This window comes from Acipenser ruthenus, chromosome 29, assembly GCF_902713425.1.
Source record: "Acipenser ruthenus chromosome 29, fAciRut3.2 maternal haplotype, whole genome shotgun sequence".
Taxonomy (NCBI): domain Eukaryota; kingdom Metazoa; phylum Chordata; class Actinopteri; order Acipenseriformes; family Acipenseridae; genus Acipenser; species Acipenser ruthenus.
This window is the reverse complement of record NC_081217.1, coordinates 11,409,083-11,425,613: the sequence shown is the minus strand read 5'-3', so window position 1 is coordinate 11,425,613 and position 16,531 is coordinate 11,409,083. Positions and strand designations below refer to the sequence as shown.

Below are 16,531 nucleotides of genomic sequence, written 5' to 3'. Positions count from 1 at the left end.
TCTTCCCATCAATTTTAACCATCTTCCCTGTCCCTGCTGAAGAAAAGTAGGCCCAAACCATGATGCTGCCACCACCATGTTTGACAGTGGGGATGGTGTGTTCAGGGTGATGAGCTGTGTTGCTTTTACGCCAAACATAACGTTTTGCATTGTTGCCAAAAAGTTCGATTTTGGTTTCATCTGACCAGAGCACCTTCTTCCACATGTTTGGTGTGTCTCCCAGGTGGCTTGTGGCAAACTGTAAACAACACTTTTTATGGATATCTTTAAGAAATGGCTTTCTTCTTGCCACTCTTCCATAAAGGCCAGATTTGTGCAGTATACGACTGATTGTTGTCCTATGGACAGAGTCTCCCACCTCAGCTGTAGATCTCTGCAGTTCATCCAGAGTGATCATGGGCCTCTTGGCTGCATCTCTGATCAGTCTTCTCCTTGTATGAGCTGAACGTTTAGAGGGACGGCCAGGTCTTGGCAGATTTGCAGTGGTCTGATACTCCTTCCATTTCAATATTATCGCTTGCACAGTGCTCCTTGGGATGTTTAAAGCTTGGGAAATCTTTTTGTATCCAAATCCGGCTTTAAACTTCTCCACAACAGTATCTCGGACCTGCCTGGTGTGTTCCTTGTTCTTCATGATGCTCTCTGCGCTTTAAACAGACCTCTGAGACTATCACAGTGCAGGTGCATTTATACGGAGACTTGATTACACACAGGTGGATTCTATTTATCATCATTAGTCATTTAGGTCAACATTGGATCATTCAGAGATCCTCACTGAACTTCTGGAGAGAGTTTGCTGCACTGAAAGTAAAGGGGCTGAATAATTTTGCACGCCCAATTTTTCAGTTTTTTATTTGTTAAAAAAGTTTGAAATATCCAATAAATTTCGTTCCACTTCATGATTGTGTCCCACTTGTAGTTGATTCTTCACAAAAAATTACAGTTTCATATCTTTATGTTTGAAGCCTGAAATGTGGCAAAAGGTCGCAAAGTTCAAGGGGGCCGAATACTTTCGCAAGGCACTGTATAAGCATATCTTTAGTGGTAGTGCTGAAAGTCGAAGCGACCACAGCAACATTTGTAGAACATAAAAAAATTGTCAGGGTAATACTGTATATACTTTAGTTAATTGATAAAGTAGTTCATCAGATGGTTGTTGTTACACTTATATAGCTTTCAAAAAGGACAGAAGTGCTTACCTAGTTTTTTTATTATTATTATTATGTATTTATATCGACAGTATACAGTTGGTCTGCAGTTTACGGACAAGGTGTAGCCCCAATTACAGCAGCAACTGTGGACCCAACCAACAGCAGTAACTGTGGCCCCAACTACAACAGCAAATGCAGCCCCAAACTACAGCAGAAACTGCAGCCCGTACTACAGCAGCAACTGTGGCCCCTAATACAGCAGCAACTGTGGACCCTATCACAGCAGCAATTGCAGAACATACTACAGCAGCAACTGCAGCCCCAAACTACAGCAGCAACCACGGCCCCAACTACGACTCCAACTGCAGCAGCAACTGCGGCCCCAACTACAGCAAAAACTGTGGCCCCAACTACAGCAAAAACTGTGGCCACAACTACAGCAGCAACTGCAGCCCCTGCGGCCCCACCTACAGCAAAAACTGTGGCCCCAACTACAGCATTAACTGCAGCCCCTACTGCAGCAGCAACTGCAGACCCTACTACAGCAAAAACTGTGGCCCCAACTACAGCAGCAACTACAACCCCTACTGCAGTAGCAACTACAGCCTCAAATACAGCAGCAACTGCAGCCCCAACTAAAACAGCAACTCTGGCCACAACTACAGCAAAAACTGTGGCCCCAACTACAGCATTACTTGCAACACCTACTGCAGCAGCAACTGCAGACCCTACTACAGCAAAAGCTGTGGCCCCAACTACAGCAACAACTCTGGCCCCAACTACAGCAAAAACTGTGGCCCCAACTACAGCAGCAACCACAGCCCCTACTGCAGCAGCAACTGCGGCCCCAACTACAGCAAAAACTGTGGCCCCAACTACAGCAGCAACTGCAGCCCCTACTACAGCAAAAGCTGTGGCCCCAACTACAGCAACAACTCTGGCCCCAACTACAGCAAAAACTGTGGCCCCAACTACAGCAGCAACCACAGCCCCTACTGCAGCAGCAACAGCAGATTTTGCAGTTGTGTCTTTATTACTTTCTCAATTTATTCAGTGCAGTTTGTGATTTCAGTGAGGTCCTTTTGGTACTAGTTAGATCTCATCAAGAGCTTTAATTTGATATATAATATGACATTTTGGCCCCTCTGGTTCTGAGCCCTCGACATGGTAAATACTGTTTCTTGTGATACAGCTAACTAGGCAGTCACCACTGCAGTGAGAAACACAGTGTTGCAGGGCTTGGACTGCTTCATTCACAAGCTGAAAGTTTCACTCTCTAATGTAAAATTACTGTATTTACTCAAATTTAAGTCACCCCTGCATTCAAGTCACACCTCCAAATTTGAAGAGCAAAAAAATAAAAATAAAATAATCACCTCTATTACAATTGAACTGGGAAAGTAAACATGTACTGTACAGTACGGTACTTCCAGTATTGAACGGCAGTCCTTGCAGTGTACGATAGCTGGAAAAGGGTAGATTACCTTTAACTTTATTTCAGTTAGTTTATATTGTCCTCCTTTATTTAATTTGGCCATCGTGACATTCTGTCACGTTCACAAGCAAAAGTAGCATTTATGATTCCATCTCCATCTTCTGACACACATCTCAGATGCCCCAAATTTATGTTCTGCTGCACAGTCCCTTTTCTTCAGCAAACAAGAGGACTTTTCTTATAAAAGCTGCATCATCAAATTTGTCTAAAGTTTGCCGCGTAGCCATTTGAATATACCGGTACTGTATCAAGAGTAATTGCTGTAGTGGTGGGCATTACTGTGTGCAGTAGCTCTTGTTCAAGCTTGCCAGAATAACTGACATACGCAAATATAAATTGCTCCCCTAACTGAAAAACCCTGAATCCAAGTCACGCTCGAATCCAGGACACTCCCCCCACAAATTTGAACTTTGGTCAAAAAGGTGTGTCTTAAATTTGAGTAAATCTGGTACATGAAATAATGTTCCTCACAGAGTAAAATCGTTTCCTTCACAGTCTGAGAGCTGTTGCTGGATGTGCGTCTGATTCTGGACAAACATACACCAGTTCTGGACTCACACAGCCTGGTGGAGAAAGCAGATCTGATCCCAAGGTAAAGCCAGCGGTGGATTCCATCAGACTTGACAGCAAAACAAAATCTTCCTGCTGCTTCAGCTTTCTAAAGAGGGGAAGAAAACACAACCTCCTGACAGAGGCACTACAGTCCTGAAGAGAGAGTCAACGCAAAGTCAAGTCTGAAGCATAGTTCTATATATAACACTAGGACCTTGTGAAATGGAGGCTTTTTTTTGTCATTTTTAATTTAGAAAGCCCAATTATTTTACCGCTGGTTTTCTTCCCAATTTAGAATGTCCAATTCTGTTTCTTCACCGCAGCAATCCCCACACCGCTCAGTAGAACTGAAGGTCCTCCGATCCCATGACCAAGCCAATTGTCTCTTTACACCAGGGAGCTTGACAGTGGACGTCAGCAAGCTATGGGATGCAAAAGTCCCTGTCGGTTTTGCCTCCCTAACCCACAGGCGCACCAGAGCCAATGAAATCCACAGTGAAGACCGGACACGAACCTGCATTTAAAACTCAACCTAGGCTGTGTAATTAGCAATACATCAACAATCTCCCCTTTACTACAGGATTACCTTCCCACATCAGGGCACACAATAACAAAGCCTGCTGCAGAACAACAATGTGTAGAACAAGAGCCCTCCTCAACCATATCCCAGTACCAGAACTGTGACCTGAAGGAGGAAACAGTGGAGGGGAGTCCGAGTCCTCGTCCAGGCCTCTTGAAGAGCACCACTCCCCAGCAGGTTCTGGGAGAGGTTCTGCTCTGCAGCCCTGGGAATCAGATAACTTCCCTGCAATAAAGAGAAGCAGAAGGCTAATGAGGTAAGACTGTGGATGGATAAGTCAAATATATATTGGGTAAAGAGATAGAAATGATCAGGCAAAACATATTTGACATGTTCATATGGTAAATACTGTTTGTAGACTTTTTTTGGCACTGATAATTTTTTACCTCTGTCCTACAGCTGCTGAGGCAGTCACCACTGCTGTGAGAAACACATTATCGCAGCAGCTGGGCTGCCTAATTCATTAGACAAACTGCTAAAGTCTCACTCTGTAATGTGAAATGATATGAAATAATGTTGCTCACAGAGTAAAATCCTTTCCTTCACAGTCTGAGAGCTGTTGCTGGATGTGCGTCTGATTCTGGACAAACATACACCAGTTCCAGACTCATACAGCCTGGTGAAGAAAGCAGATCTGATCCCAAGGTAAAGCCAGCCACTCTAAGAATAAATACATATGTATTACTTGTCATGACACACATGCATCAACATATGAAATTAACAGAATAAGTATGTGTATGTTAATAAACTATAATAATAATAAAATAACAGACAAACTAACGTTAATAAACTGACTTTCAAACTAAATTAACACAACACCCCTACACACGATAAAAAATACAGCAGCAATATACAAGACATGCACATTATTTAACAGAATGGGAAACACCAAATTACTCGGCAACTTGTGTCTGATTCAGGTTTTTTTCAAGAGCTCGAACAATTTTCAACTTTTTGTAGCAAGACAAACAGCGGTGCATTTTGCCATTTTGTTTAAATGCCATTTTGTAGCAATGAGGTGCACTCGTGGAAATCAAAATACAAAACGAGTCAATGATATGATGACAGATCTGGAAGGATTTAATAAACCAATCAGTGTGCCTCGAGACGCTCTCGCGATGACAAGTCGCTTTTGAAAAGACTGAATAAACCATTTTAATTTAAGTTTGATGATGATCAGTTATCAGGTTACAAAACAGTTCTGCAAGCATTGTGAACGGATTGCTATCGGTGCCAAGAAGGGGTTCTTTTAAGCAAAGTTCCTGTTCCTTTAGACTGAGCATTTACAATGGGGGAAAAAATCAGTTTCACCACAAGGGTGTTCCCTTAGACGAAGTGTTCTCTTAGGAGGTGTTCCTATACGTGGCGACTACTCTACCAGATATCATGTTTTCAAATAAAACTGGCCATTTGAGACAAATATAACAAGTGGAGGTGTGCACAAGATATGATTTATGGAATTTTTAGCTACAATCACCAAGAATACCCAAATAGAATAATGATTTTAGAAATGGGTAAGACAAGCTTCCATCTCACTAGTTTGGCCCACAATGATCCTGAAATCTGAGGTCACTGGATGCACTTGTAACAATGGGCAGGCTAGTTTGATGTTAATACAGGCCAGAAGGCAGTATCCAGTCCAGACATGGGTTGTGGGTACAAGCACAGAGCACATTTATTTTAGTAGTCAAATGCTTCAACCCATACAGTTCCATTTTATAAGATGTCTCTGAGTCAGGTATTATTGAGCCGGCTGCAGTAATTTACTCATCCAAGGCACGTCTACACAGCGCTCAGCCTTCTTTGCAACTGAGAAACATTCAGCAACCCAGTAGATGGCGCTAAAGAAGTATCACCATTAGATATCACCAAAGTACAATAATCAAGTAGTAAAAGATCATTGTACCTGTAGCTTTACAATATTGACTCCTCCTGTTAAAAAGTGTGTGCCTTTGAACTATTCTGAAAGAAATGCAATAGAAAGAAAATCCATTCTTAGGTAGCAGAGCAGTTTGTTCACAGTCCAGTTGGTTTACGTTGCCCAATGGGTTCTAAAGGATATAGCGGCAAGAAGTCTTGATTCAGAGATCACGTGGAATCTGTGTCGTCAGTGTTATAGCACGTGTTTCCCAGATAAACAAACATAGAAATAATCATTTTAAATGTATAATACTTTTTATTGTTCTGTAATTTGATGTCAGTGTTACTGTAACTGACAGTATGCATTTTGCTTGGACTCCGAATAATAGCAATTACTGATAATATTTATTAAAATTTAATCATTGTTTTGCTGGTCTCTTGAAGATTGTATTAATGAGAAATTACTGTATATACATAAACCTTAACATGCTTTCCATTATCCAGGATCTGTGTATGCGTTGGCTGTTGATAATTGCAGATTTTGTCTTCTGTGTTCAAAGTGAATGTACTGCTCACGAAAGATGCTGGATTAAAGCAGGTATCCCCCCCCCCCACACACACGTTTGTATTGCTATCTTTGTGTGGACATTACATTGATTGACATATTAATGACTAATAATTCCAAGCTATAGAAACTTCCCTGGGCAAAAGACTAGATTTTAAGTAAGATATATTTTGTTATTTCTCCAGTGGTTTGAAGACTATACATACACACACACACGTTTGTTTGTAGTTTTTTTGAAGACATTTTTATTGGCTCCCCTAATGTGTACATTTCTTATTCTAAACTCCAGAGAGGCATGGATCACTATAATAAAGAACATTTATATAGTCCTTATTATTTTATGTTTTAAATGTATGTTTATACATTACATGGGGCATGACCTGTGCCCTCATGAAGTAGGTTTTGTCTGGTTTTCTTAGCTTGGGGGAACATTTTTTTTTACCCTGTGCACTGTTTTCTGCCCCTTATTGCAGGGAAAGTGGGAGCCCTATTAGTTCCATGATCAAGAAGACCACGAGAACTCATACTGGCATTCAGCCGATCCACAAGACCTTCTCATGGATTTGAACCGGCGACGTTCCTCGGTGTTGAGGCTTGTGGGGCTGCACTGGAGGCTGTGCTGGTGTGAAGACCCCTATCTGCAGCAGTGGCATCTGTCATAGCGCTCTTTTCTTCTCTCCAAGACCCCAAGACACCCCTGGAGAAGGACACAAGAGAAGAACTCTTGAGGAACGCACTGAACTGCCCCCTTCTGTCAGCTTCACACAGGAGTTACAATACTAACTCTTTAAAGGAGTGATACTGTATATCACGTCATTTTGTTAAGGAATTAAATCGGTGTATGGATTATTTGTTATTTGTTAATTATTATGAATACACACACCCCTGTGTCGGATTCTCTATCCCTAATACTGTTAGGAGAGGCATGATTAAAGTCTTTAATCTTAAAAGGATACATTTACAACACAAATAGAGGCAGCACACTATGATTGTTGCACTATTATTCTGGAAAAAAGTAAGTAGCGGGATTCCAAAAAATATAGCGTTATACCTCCCCACGTGATGCTACAACTGTTAAATAACGTAGCTGTAATTTATTTTTTCATTGTTAACATCCGGACAACTTTTTACACTTAGAACTTTAAAGTTTGTTTCAAAGCTTTTTTTTTTAAATGTCTGCTCTAGAGCACTGGGGTTTGATATCTGTTCTCTAAATCACTGCAGGTGCTCTGGCTTTTCTGTACCGAACCACGTCATGGATCGTTATTGATATATTAAAAGTTGCCAGGATGTTAACAATGAAAAGAAGAATTACAGGTACATTATTTAAACAGTTGTAGCAAAACGTGGGCACGTGTAATGCTACATTGTTCTGGACCCCGCTACTTACTCTTTAATGTGCTGTGCTAAAGGTGTGGCAACATGAGCCGCTACTACAGTTTATTTGTAAACTACATCAGATGTGCTTCGCTTTTTGGCTACTCATCATTGTGAACTTCAGATCAATTAATTTGTAAAGAAAGTCTGTAACCGTGTGACAGGATGCCTTCAGTGATGACATCAGAGCAGAAACACAGACTCAGGAAGTAGCGGGTGAAAGCTCAAACGCTACGGCGTTCAGCTTCTTTTATTAAATAGTAAAACAAAAACAAAACATTAAACAGAGCGTCACAAGTGACAAATTTTAATGGGTTCCTGGGTGTTTATTTTGTATATTTTAAATTGTGTGAAATCTGCTCGTCTTAAACCCCTGCTGTTTTTTTTGCTGTGCTGATTCATGGACGGGGTGCTGTTCTGCCTAGCAACAGGAAGCCCCGTCTGGTTAGTGCCACGGCCAATGGCCCTCCAGGTGTGACTATATAAGGTAGGGAGTTGAGACAGGAAGTAGAGATGTGGAGGCAGGAAACAGAACACTGGACTGGACTGGACTGGACTACAGGAGTGCGTGCACGCAGAAGTGCGTAGCCTTGGAGGAATCATCTTGGGAAATCAACTGTTTGCAAGATTATTTTTCTTCTGGCTGGAATGCTGCTGAGGGAACTGGCCAGAATTTCAATCATTGGATCCAACAGGTTTGGAAAAATTATTTTTTTTAATCTTTTTGGTGCGGGACAGTATAGGACGGAAGGCTGTAATTTGTGGCTGTTATATGTGATAACCAATATAGCTTTCTTATCTAAACAAAGTAAAAACAAAAGGGATTCACATTCATGGTTTTTTTTGTTACTTTATTGTTGATTTAATTTGGACACTAATTTTTTCTGTTTTGTTTTGTTCACTTGCTTTGGTTATTGGACTGTTTCTGGAACAAGATACAGGTTATTGGTTGGTGTCCCAGCTTTTGGACACCTGGACTTTTCTCCCCACGGATCTGGGAGAGGGGTTATATTTTGAATTCTACCCGCGCTGAAAGAAATAAGAAGAAAGGATTACTTGTGTTATCGTTTACACAGACGGACAAATTCCTAGTCTTTTTATTGCAGAAAAAAAATAAAACTACTTGCCTACGCTGGTTGGCCCCGTACCACCCTTCTGTGTGTATTCGAGGCCTACAGTGTGTTACTTACCTTACCTCCAGATTTTCCAGTCCAGCTTCCAGGTCGGGCATGGTGGCAGTACACAGAGGATCAGGCGAGGTCCGAGGGTGTGGTAGGAACGTGGGAGAGAGGAGAGAAATGCGAAGTGAAAGACTGGCTGAAGGTAAGTGACCAGAGCTTCTGGGTGGAAGTAGTGATTTACTTTCCTGTGTTTCAGTTCATGACGCTTCCTCCTGCTTCACTCCTCCTTCCCAGGTGCAACGGGGACAGCGGTGGACGGAGGGACGGGACGAGCGCCAGGGAGCATGGAAAGAGGGAAACACAAAGTGAAAGACTGGCCGAAGGGAAGTGACCAGAACTCTGAGGACGTGGTGCAATTTACATACCTGTGGTACAGTTCCTGACGGCCCCTTTTTCTTTACCCCGCTTTCTGGTCGCAGGTTCTTCGGGGTGGTGGTCGATCAACCGGGAGAGGTCCAGCAGAGAGCGGCTGTCCTACCAGCGACGAGAAGTCCGATTATGGACCAAGCGAGTTGGAGGGGGGAGACCCCAGGAGCATGGGATTTACCCCCGGACAATTTCTTTCTGTTTTGTCCCATCTTTGTGTTACATCTGTAACTGTGGTGTTTTACGTGGAACTTGTTTTTATGTTTATCTCAGAGTCAGTGACCGACAGGAGGGGATTGCCTTAGTGTGCTGTGGATTTTTACTTATTTTCTGTTCGGTTTTTGGCATTCCCTAGTGTAGTCCTTTTTTTGATTTTAGTCTAGCGATCTTTTTTTGTACCGTGTTTAGTACCCTGTCGAGAACAATAAAATGTGTTTTATCCGATACGGTTTCATTGTGTGTGTGTGGGAACCTGGGGATAAAAGAACCTGAACGGGAGAGTATAATTATCATTCAGTTACTAAGGTCCTTGCCTTATTAAAAACAAGGTGGCGTAGTCGTCAGCTACATAGGTATTATCGTCAATGTTATCTCGGGTCACACCACCCGTGACACAGAACACCAAACAAATAAACACAAGTATTGTGCTGGTGAAAACCAGCACACTTAACAGTTGTTTTTCCGCTCTCCTTGCCATACTCTCCCCGAGGGTAGAGAGTTGGAGGTTTATGTACAGTGATTCTCCCGATTAGCAACAATTAATCAATGAATTAACTCGGGAGATGGTCTCCGTCTGCATGAGTTTAATAAGGATGCGTGACTGTCAGCTAGCTAAATAAATCACTAGCTGATCATCACGCATCCTCACGAGGTTTTAAAAATACAAAACTAAATACGCAGCGCTTTTATCCGCGCCACAAACAATACAACAGTGCATAAATACAGTGGCTCTCAAAAGTATTCACCCCTCTTGGATTTTTTACAACATGGAATCAAAATGGATTTAATTAGGAGTTTTGGCCACCGATCAATACAAAAAAAGTCCATTATTTCAAAGTGAAAAATAAGATCTACAAATTGTTCTAAATTACAAATACAAAACAGAGAATTGATTGCATAAGTATTCAGCCCCTTTTACTATGACACACCTAAATAAGCTCTGGTGCAACCAATTGTCTTTTGAAGTCACATAATTAGTTGAATGGAGTCCACCTGTGTGCAATTAAGGTGTTTCACATGATTTCAGGTTATATATACACACACCTGTCTCTGGGAGGTCCCACAGTTGGTTAGTACATTTCCTAACAGAAACTACATCAGGAAGATGAAGGAACATTCAAAGCAAATCCGGAAGAAGGTTTTTTCAGTTTAGAATATTTCAAACAGCTTCTGTGAGCTTTATGGAGTATAGCAAGTTGCCCTGCTAGAACTGAAGGAAACATAAGATTCTTATCTGGTTTAGAATACGGTACATCTACACACAGTTACTGAAGGGGTTATGGATCAAAGGAAAGGAAGCGAATGGTGAAAGCCACAGTTGGTGTTTAATACTTTGATTACCCCTCAGACTGTCTCTTCATTTTTAAACAAACTGGATTTGGCTGCAACACTTTGCGATAGTCTACTGCAGCGCTGGATTCATTTTCCTTGGCCACATGTGTCTGTAGGGCTGCCTTTAACACACTCTGCCTGTATAAGGCACAATCACAAGTCTGAACAGCGGATGAAGCCAAGGCAACCACTTCATCTCAACATGTAGAGTGCAGTTTAAGACAAGTAATAGGATTGCTTTTCAGCACCAAGAATGGAGATTACTTCAGATACGATAAATTAAAATTGTTGTTTTCAGGTAAAGACATTACAAATAGAGTATTGTATTTAAGTTACAGCACTTTGTAGTCTGCGTGCAATTTAATATGCCAGTTGAATATTCAGTTACCCCCTCCTGCTGGGGAAGAAACAAGAACTGAAGTGGATCGTTGTAAGGAGTGCAGCTACAAGGGAGGGTTACAATCTAGAATTGCAAGTTGTTACAGAACATGAAACCTCTTGTACTCTCCTATCACCATCTTGATGTTTCTGCTGCCTCTTATCTCTAGGCTATTTCTCCCTACACAGGCAGATTAGCTGTACCCCCGCTCCATTGCCAGAGCTCGCTCCTTCACCGTGGCCCCTCAACGGTGGAACAACTGGCCCATGGATAAGGACTGCTCAGTCCCTGACCACCTTCCAGCACCTCCTCACACACCTGTAAAACTTCACAATCCTGGACTACAGCATTCAAGTCTATCACTACTTGCATCACCCTTGTAAAACCAAACTAACCCTGGGAGAAGCACATTGCATGTCTCACTATACAAGAGACGAGACCTTGGGTTAAAGGACATGGATCTTTACCAAGCATAGCTATTGAGCAACACACCTCCGATAAAAACCCCTTGAACACAAGACCACTGAGCAACTCCATTAGCTCAACAAGGCTTTTATTAATTCTTCAAAACACATTAGGAAGACACAGCGAGCAGTTTGTCACTAGACGGGGAGCGCCTCTTCAGGAACACAGCCAACAGGACAGCACAGGAGAGAGCCAGAGCCACAGCAGAGACTGCCAGCACAGGGACAGAGGAGCCAGAGTCTGAGATGGGAGAGAGAGGGGTTAACAGGACCACACGGGAGGGAAGCTACACCCATTGAAGACTCAGGAGTAGGTGTTTACATTGGGAATGGAGGATATTGTGGTCCAATGCTGAACCAGCTATAGCAAAAGTCATTCAAGGCGCAGTTTCCCTGTACTGCTAAAAGCACAGAGTCCAACATGCTTACAGGAGTGATGGAACAGTAGAGGACAAAGCAGACACATATTAAAAACAGTCTTTCATTTTAAAGGACAGACAACAGTTACACTCTTGAGATTCGATAAAGCAGAGTAACCCTCCATTGACAGCAAGCTGGTTCAGAGCTCAGTAGCATGGAGAGCGGCACTTACCCTGCACTTCTTCCACAAGCTGCAGGGGGTGGTACAGGGACTCCTTACTGAGCACGACAGCATGGTCTCGGACTACATGAACCACGGTCAGGGGGCCGATGGTGATCTCCTTTACATGCACTTGGGGGTCCTGGCCAGCTACACAGAGGGGGGGGGGGGAGGAAGAGACAGGAGGGCAAGGTTAGTGTCATTGAAGCAAAGTAATGCACTGGTGATTGAGCTACTCCACAATGCAACTCCATTGAAGGGGAGCACACATGGTCAAACTCTCCACTGAAAAAGGAAGGCAAAATGAGGTTAGAAATGCTTTAGCACTAGAAAGTTACTGGTCCCCATTTTCTTCCATTGAATAGAGAGTATCATTGCAAGATTTGCACATGCAGCTGTGGAACACAAGGTGTTGCTGCTTCCTGGTACCCAATCACTTCATATGTTAAAACTCACACCAATGTTCTATCCAATCGACCTACTGCAAAAGGTCATCCATTAAATATTACAATGGCAACAAAAGGATTTTGAACCATTGGTTAGAACTCCAAATGCCCCCCCCTCCCCTCAGAGTTCCCATACCCATTTAATGGCAGGTTTGTCCATCATATTGTACACTGGCAGCAAAGGATTAACACCAAATTAATTGGATTTGCCAAGTACAAGCGTTGCAGTATTTATACAGCTTGGTAGAGTTCCAGTCCTCCGAAAAGGCCTCACCCAGGCTGGGTGTTCAGACAGTACCTGGATCAAGAGGAGCAGCTCTCTTCTGCAGCCATTTTCCGCTCCAGTTGGGCTGGTTGATCTCGGCAGGAGGAAGAGGGCCTGTGAGGAACCGGGGTGTCCCAGAGCAGGAGCCAGCGTCACAGCACCCACACACTGCAGAGGAGCCGTCCTCAGAAACCCACCTGAAAAAGGGAGGCATGGCATGAGGGGGCAGGATCACAGACAGCTAGGATACAAGGACTGTGCAGAGCCACCGAGATCTACACAACCGCCCCTAAAATCAGTACCTTCAAACCAGTGCACATAGGGAGGAGCAAGTATTTCTGCAAGTGGATATCAAACTTGCTATAAAGAGGTCGGTAGGAAGCCAATAAATGCAAGTGTTCACACAGGTTCTAGCAGAGGCATGGGCAGGGAAAGGGACATGAACAACCCTGCTTCTTAAAAGCAGACCGTGGAGGAGGGAAAAATAAAGCCAAAACCCTTCTGACCACTAAAACAGCAATTCTGATTCCAGGCCGAGACTCCACAAGACATCAGGAGTCTTGCAGCGCTTGTACTTGCCGAAGACAGCTGCAACTGGGCCACAGAGGTAGGCTGCCATGATTGCAGTGGTAAAGTTCATCCCACACATGCTCATCAGGATTGATCTGGGATTGTGCTTAACCTAGACCACGGTCCGAGAGCCAATCACAAACAATAGCATGGTGGAAGGGGACAGGGTCCAGATTAAGAAATCTGTTCAGCAAGGAGGAACTGATCACTCCTGCACTGCAAGAGCTTACCTGTAGGATTGCTTCTGGTAGGAGCAGGCCTTGTTGGAGGCATCAGCTGGTTTGTCAGCATTGACTGCTCTCAGTGTGCAAGTCATGTAGATCTGAAAAAGAGGGGAAGGAGTCACAATGGGAATGCAGTTAAACACACCATACAGCAAATCAATGCACCAGGAAAGCACAGGGGTCATTATAGTACACTTTGACAAGACAAAGTTAGTGATGGACCCAGGTCTAGCCAAGCCTTACCATGCTCCTGGAATCCCCCTGGAACTTGAAAGCAGCGATGTCAAAGCGCAGCTTGTTCAGAACAGGTCTAGTGAATGAAGAGGAGGAGTCTGGAGACTTGCTATCCATCAGGCAGCTGGGCAAGACAGGAGACAAGCATCAGGAGAGGGTTACACCGCCAACACACAGCATTGAAACAGGTTCGATAAAGCAGAGTGCAGCACGAGCCAGTGTGTTTGAAGTAACTCCAGTTCTCACCCAAGCTTGTCCACGACAGCATATCTGGGCTCAGAGTCCTTGTTGTTGCTCAGGGTCGCGATGCAGCTGTCGACGTAGAGCCGTAGCGGCACGTGGTTGTCGACGGCAACAGAAGCCTCAACGTGAAGGATGTCACCCAGGTAGATGACATTGGAGACTCTGGGACCACTCCAGTTATCTGGAACAGGAAGCAAGGAGACAGACCAGCATTAAATAAACACCCCCCATACCCAACCCTTTCCTTCATACCATTCATGAGCAGCAAGGAGAAGTCCAGGATTTGCTCTGTAGAGGCTGTTGAAGTGAAGGGCACCCAGGTTGGTTTTATGGGGCTGCTGCTGACATTCCACCTTCTGAAAAATAAAAACCACATCCTTGTAAGTGATATCATGCATCACTGGCATCCTATTTAAGATAACACAGGAATACAAGAAATGTTGTCTTCAATAGAATTGAGTCCAAATCTTATATTACAGCAGCAGAGACTTGAGAACCCTGGTACAAACGAGTGACCAGCAGCAAAGTGATTTAGTGTGAAGTTCAGATACGGCCCCTCAGGTCCCCGTTTGCTTGGTACAGTACCTCGGGTATCTGCATTCAAGGAGAATATCAGCCATATTAACCCTGGTGATGATGCCAACGCTGGCAGGCTTGTAATAGAGATGGTTTGTGTAGCTCAGGAAGTCTGGGAATACCTAGGGAGAGAAGTTGAAAAGTGATCCTTCAATTCTTGATTATTAAATAAAATGTGAAGTGGTCTTGTGCTTTAACACTTTAAGGCACACAAGGAATGGAGCGCTTGTTCAAGCAGTTTGATACACTTGAATGTCACAAGGAAACAGAACTTGGATGACAAGCTCCAACCGGTCAGTAAACTGAACCCCCATTTCATGCACCTCACTGCAAAATCTTGGAGGAGAAGTGTCAAGAGGTCAATTAGGAATTTAAATTGACAATAGGCCACACAAGCAGTTAGCTTAATGAGAAAGAACCACAGAAATATTAATGCATGACTTCAGAAGTTGTTCAAGATGCCCAATTAATGCACAAAGCAGTCCAACACTGTCACATTATTATTATTTATTTCTTAGCAGACGCCCTTATCCAGGGCGACTTACAATTGTTACAAGATATCACATTATACATTATTTCACATTACATACAATTACCCATTTATACTGTTGGGTGTTTACTGGAGCAATCTAGGTAAAGTACCTTGCTCAAGGGTACAACAGCAGTGTCCCCCCACTGGGAATTGAACCCACAACCCTCCGGTCAAGAGTCCAGAGCCCTAACCACTACTCCACACTGCTGCCCAAACACATACCAGCGCCTAGAAGATTAGGGACCAAAACTTGAAATCCACAGACCGAGGTGTTCATGCATGCAAGTATATACAGCAGAACACACATGACAAGTCTTGAGTTAATGTAATAAATGTGCGCACTACTGTATGTGAGACCTTCACAGTGAAGTGCAAGCAATAAGGAAAGCTGGGCTACCCACTTATCAGTTCACTATTAGTTACCGCAGTTACAAATGCGATCGACACGCAGGGTTACCTGGAAAGTGCTGCCGCAGTCCTGGAGCTGAATGCTGAACAAAACCGTGTTGGCGACGCTGTCGGAGGAGGTGGCCGAGCAGCCCGCGGACCCCACGCTCAAGTCGGCGCTGCTCACCAGGTAGCCGATCCCAAACAAGTCCCGTTTCACCGTCACGACCATGGCGTCTTTCCTGCAGTCCAGGGTGACCGAATTCAACAGCGACAGGTCAGCTCTCTGCACGGAGAGAGGGGTGGGCATCGGCTGAAATACCGCTCTCGGCGCGGTAAACAGCACTGGGTTATAAACCGGCTGATCCGACCAGATCCATCCAAACGCTCCGTGGAGCTGCACAAGTAAAATCAAAGCGCGCGAAAGCACTGTCTGAACACCGCGCGTCCCCATTGTAAACTCTTCAGTTCAGAATCAAACACTGCAGCTGCATACCGATAAGCGCGTAGCCAGCACCTTTATACTCCCCGGAATTAATTAACGTGTTAAACCTGGCTGGGTAATTAAACAATCATACACAGACACGCATTCACTACGGTTACATGAGATCAAGTCTTTAGAAAACGAATGTTGGGCATATTCGGGTACTGAATCAGCAAATTGGTTTGGTGAAAACGACACTTTTCTGTGTTTACATGACTTGGAAAAGATAATCCAATTACAATTCTGATTAATTCAACTGGATAGCCTACATGGATTTTTTTTTTTTTTTCCGAAACATAGCGAGCAGGATCCTCCACCTTTCTTTGAATGATGCCTACACTCTAGAAGTAAAGGTTCTCGTTAGAACCTTGCTTTGCCGCTGTGGAGAGACCTTTTTAGGTGCTTCTAAGAACCTTTCTTACATGGACTCTATATTATCTACTTGGTGACACTCGGTTTTGTCATGTAA

General features: G+C 43.6%; 1 pseudogene; it reads right to left on the bottom strand.

Annotated features, from left to right (window-relative positions):
• Positions 1-11,593: 11,593 nt before the first annotated feature.
• On the bottom strand, positions 11,594-16,060 carry LOC117426448 (zona pellucida sperm-binding protein 3-like; annotated as a pseudogene).
• Between the last annotated feature and the right edge of the window lie 471 nt (positions 16,061-16,531).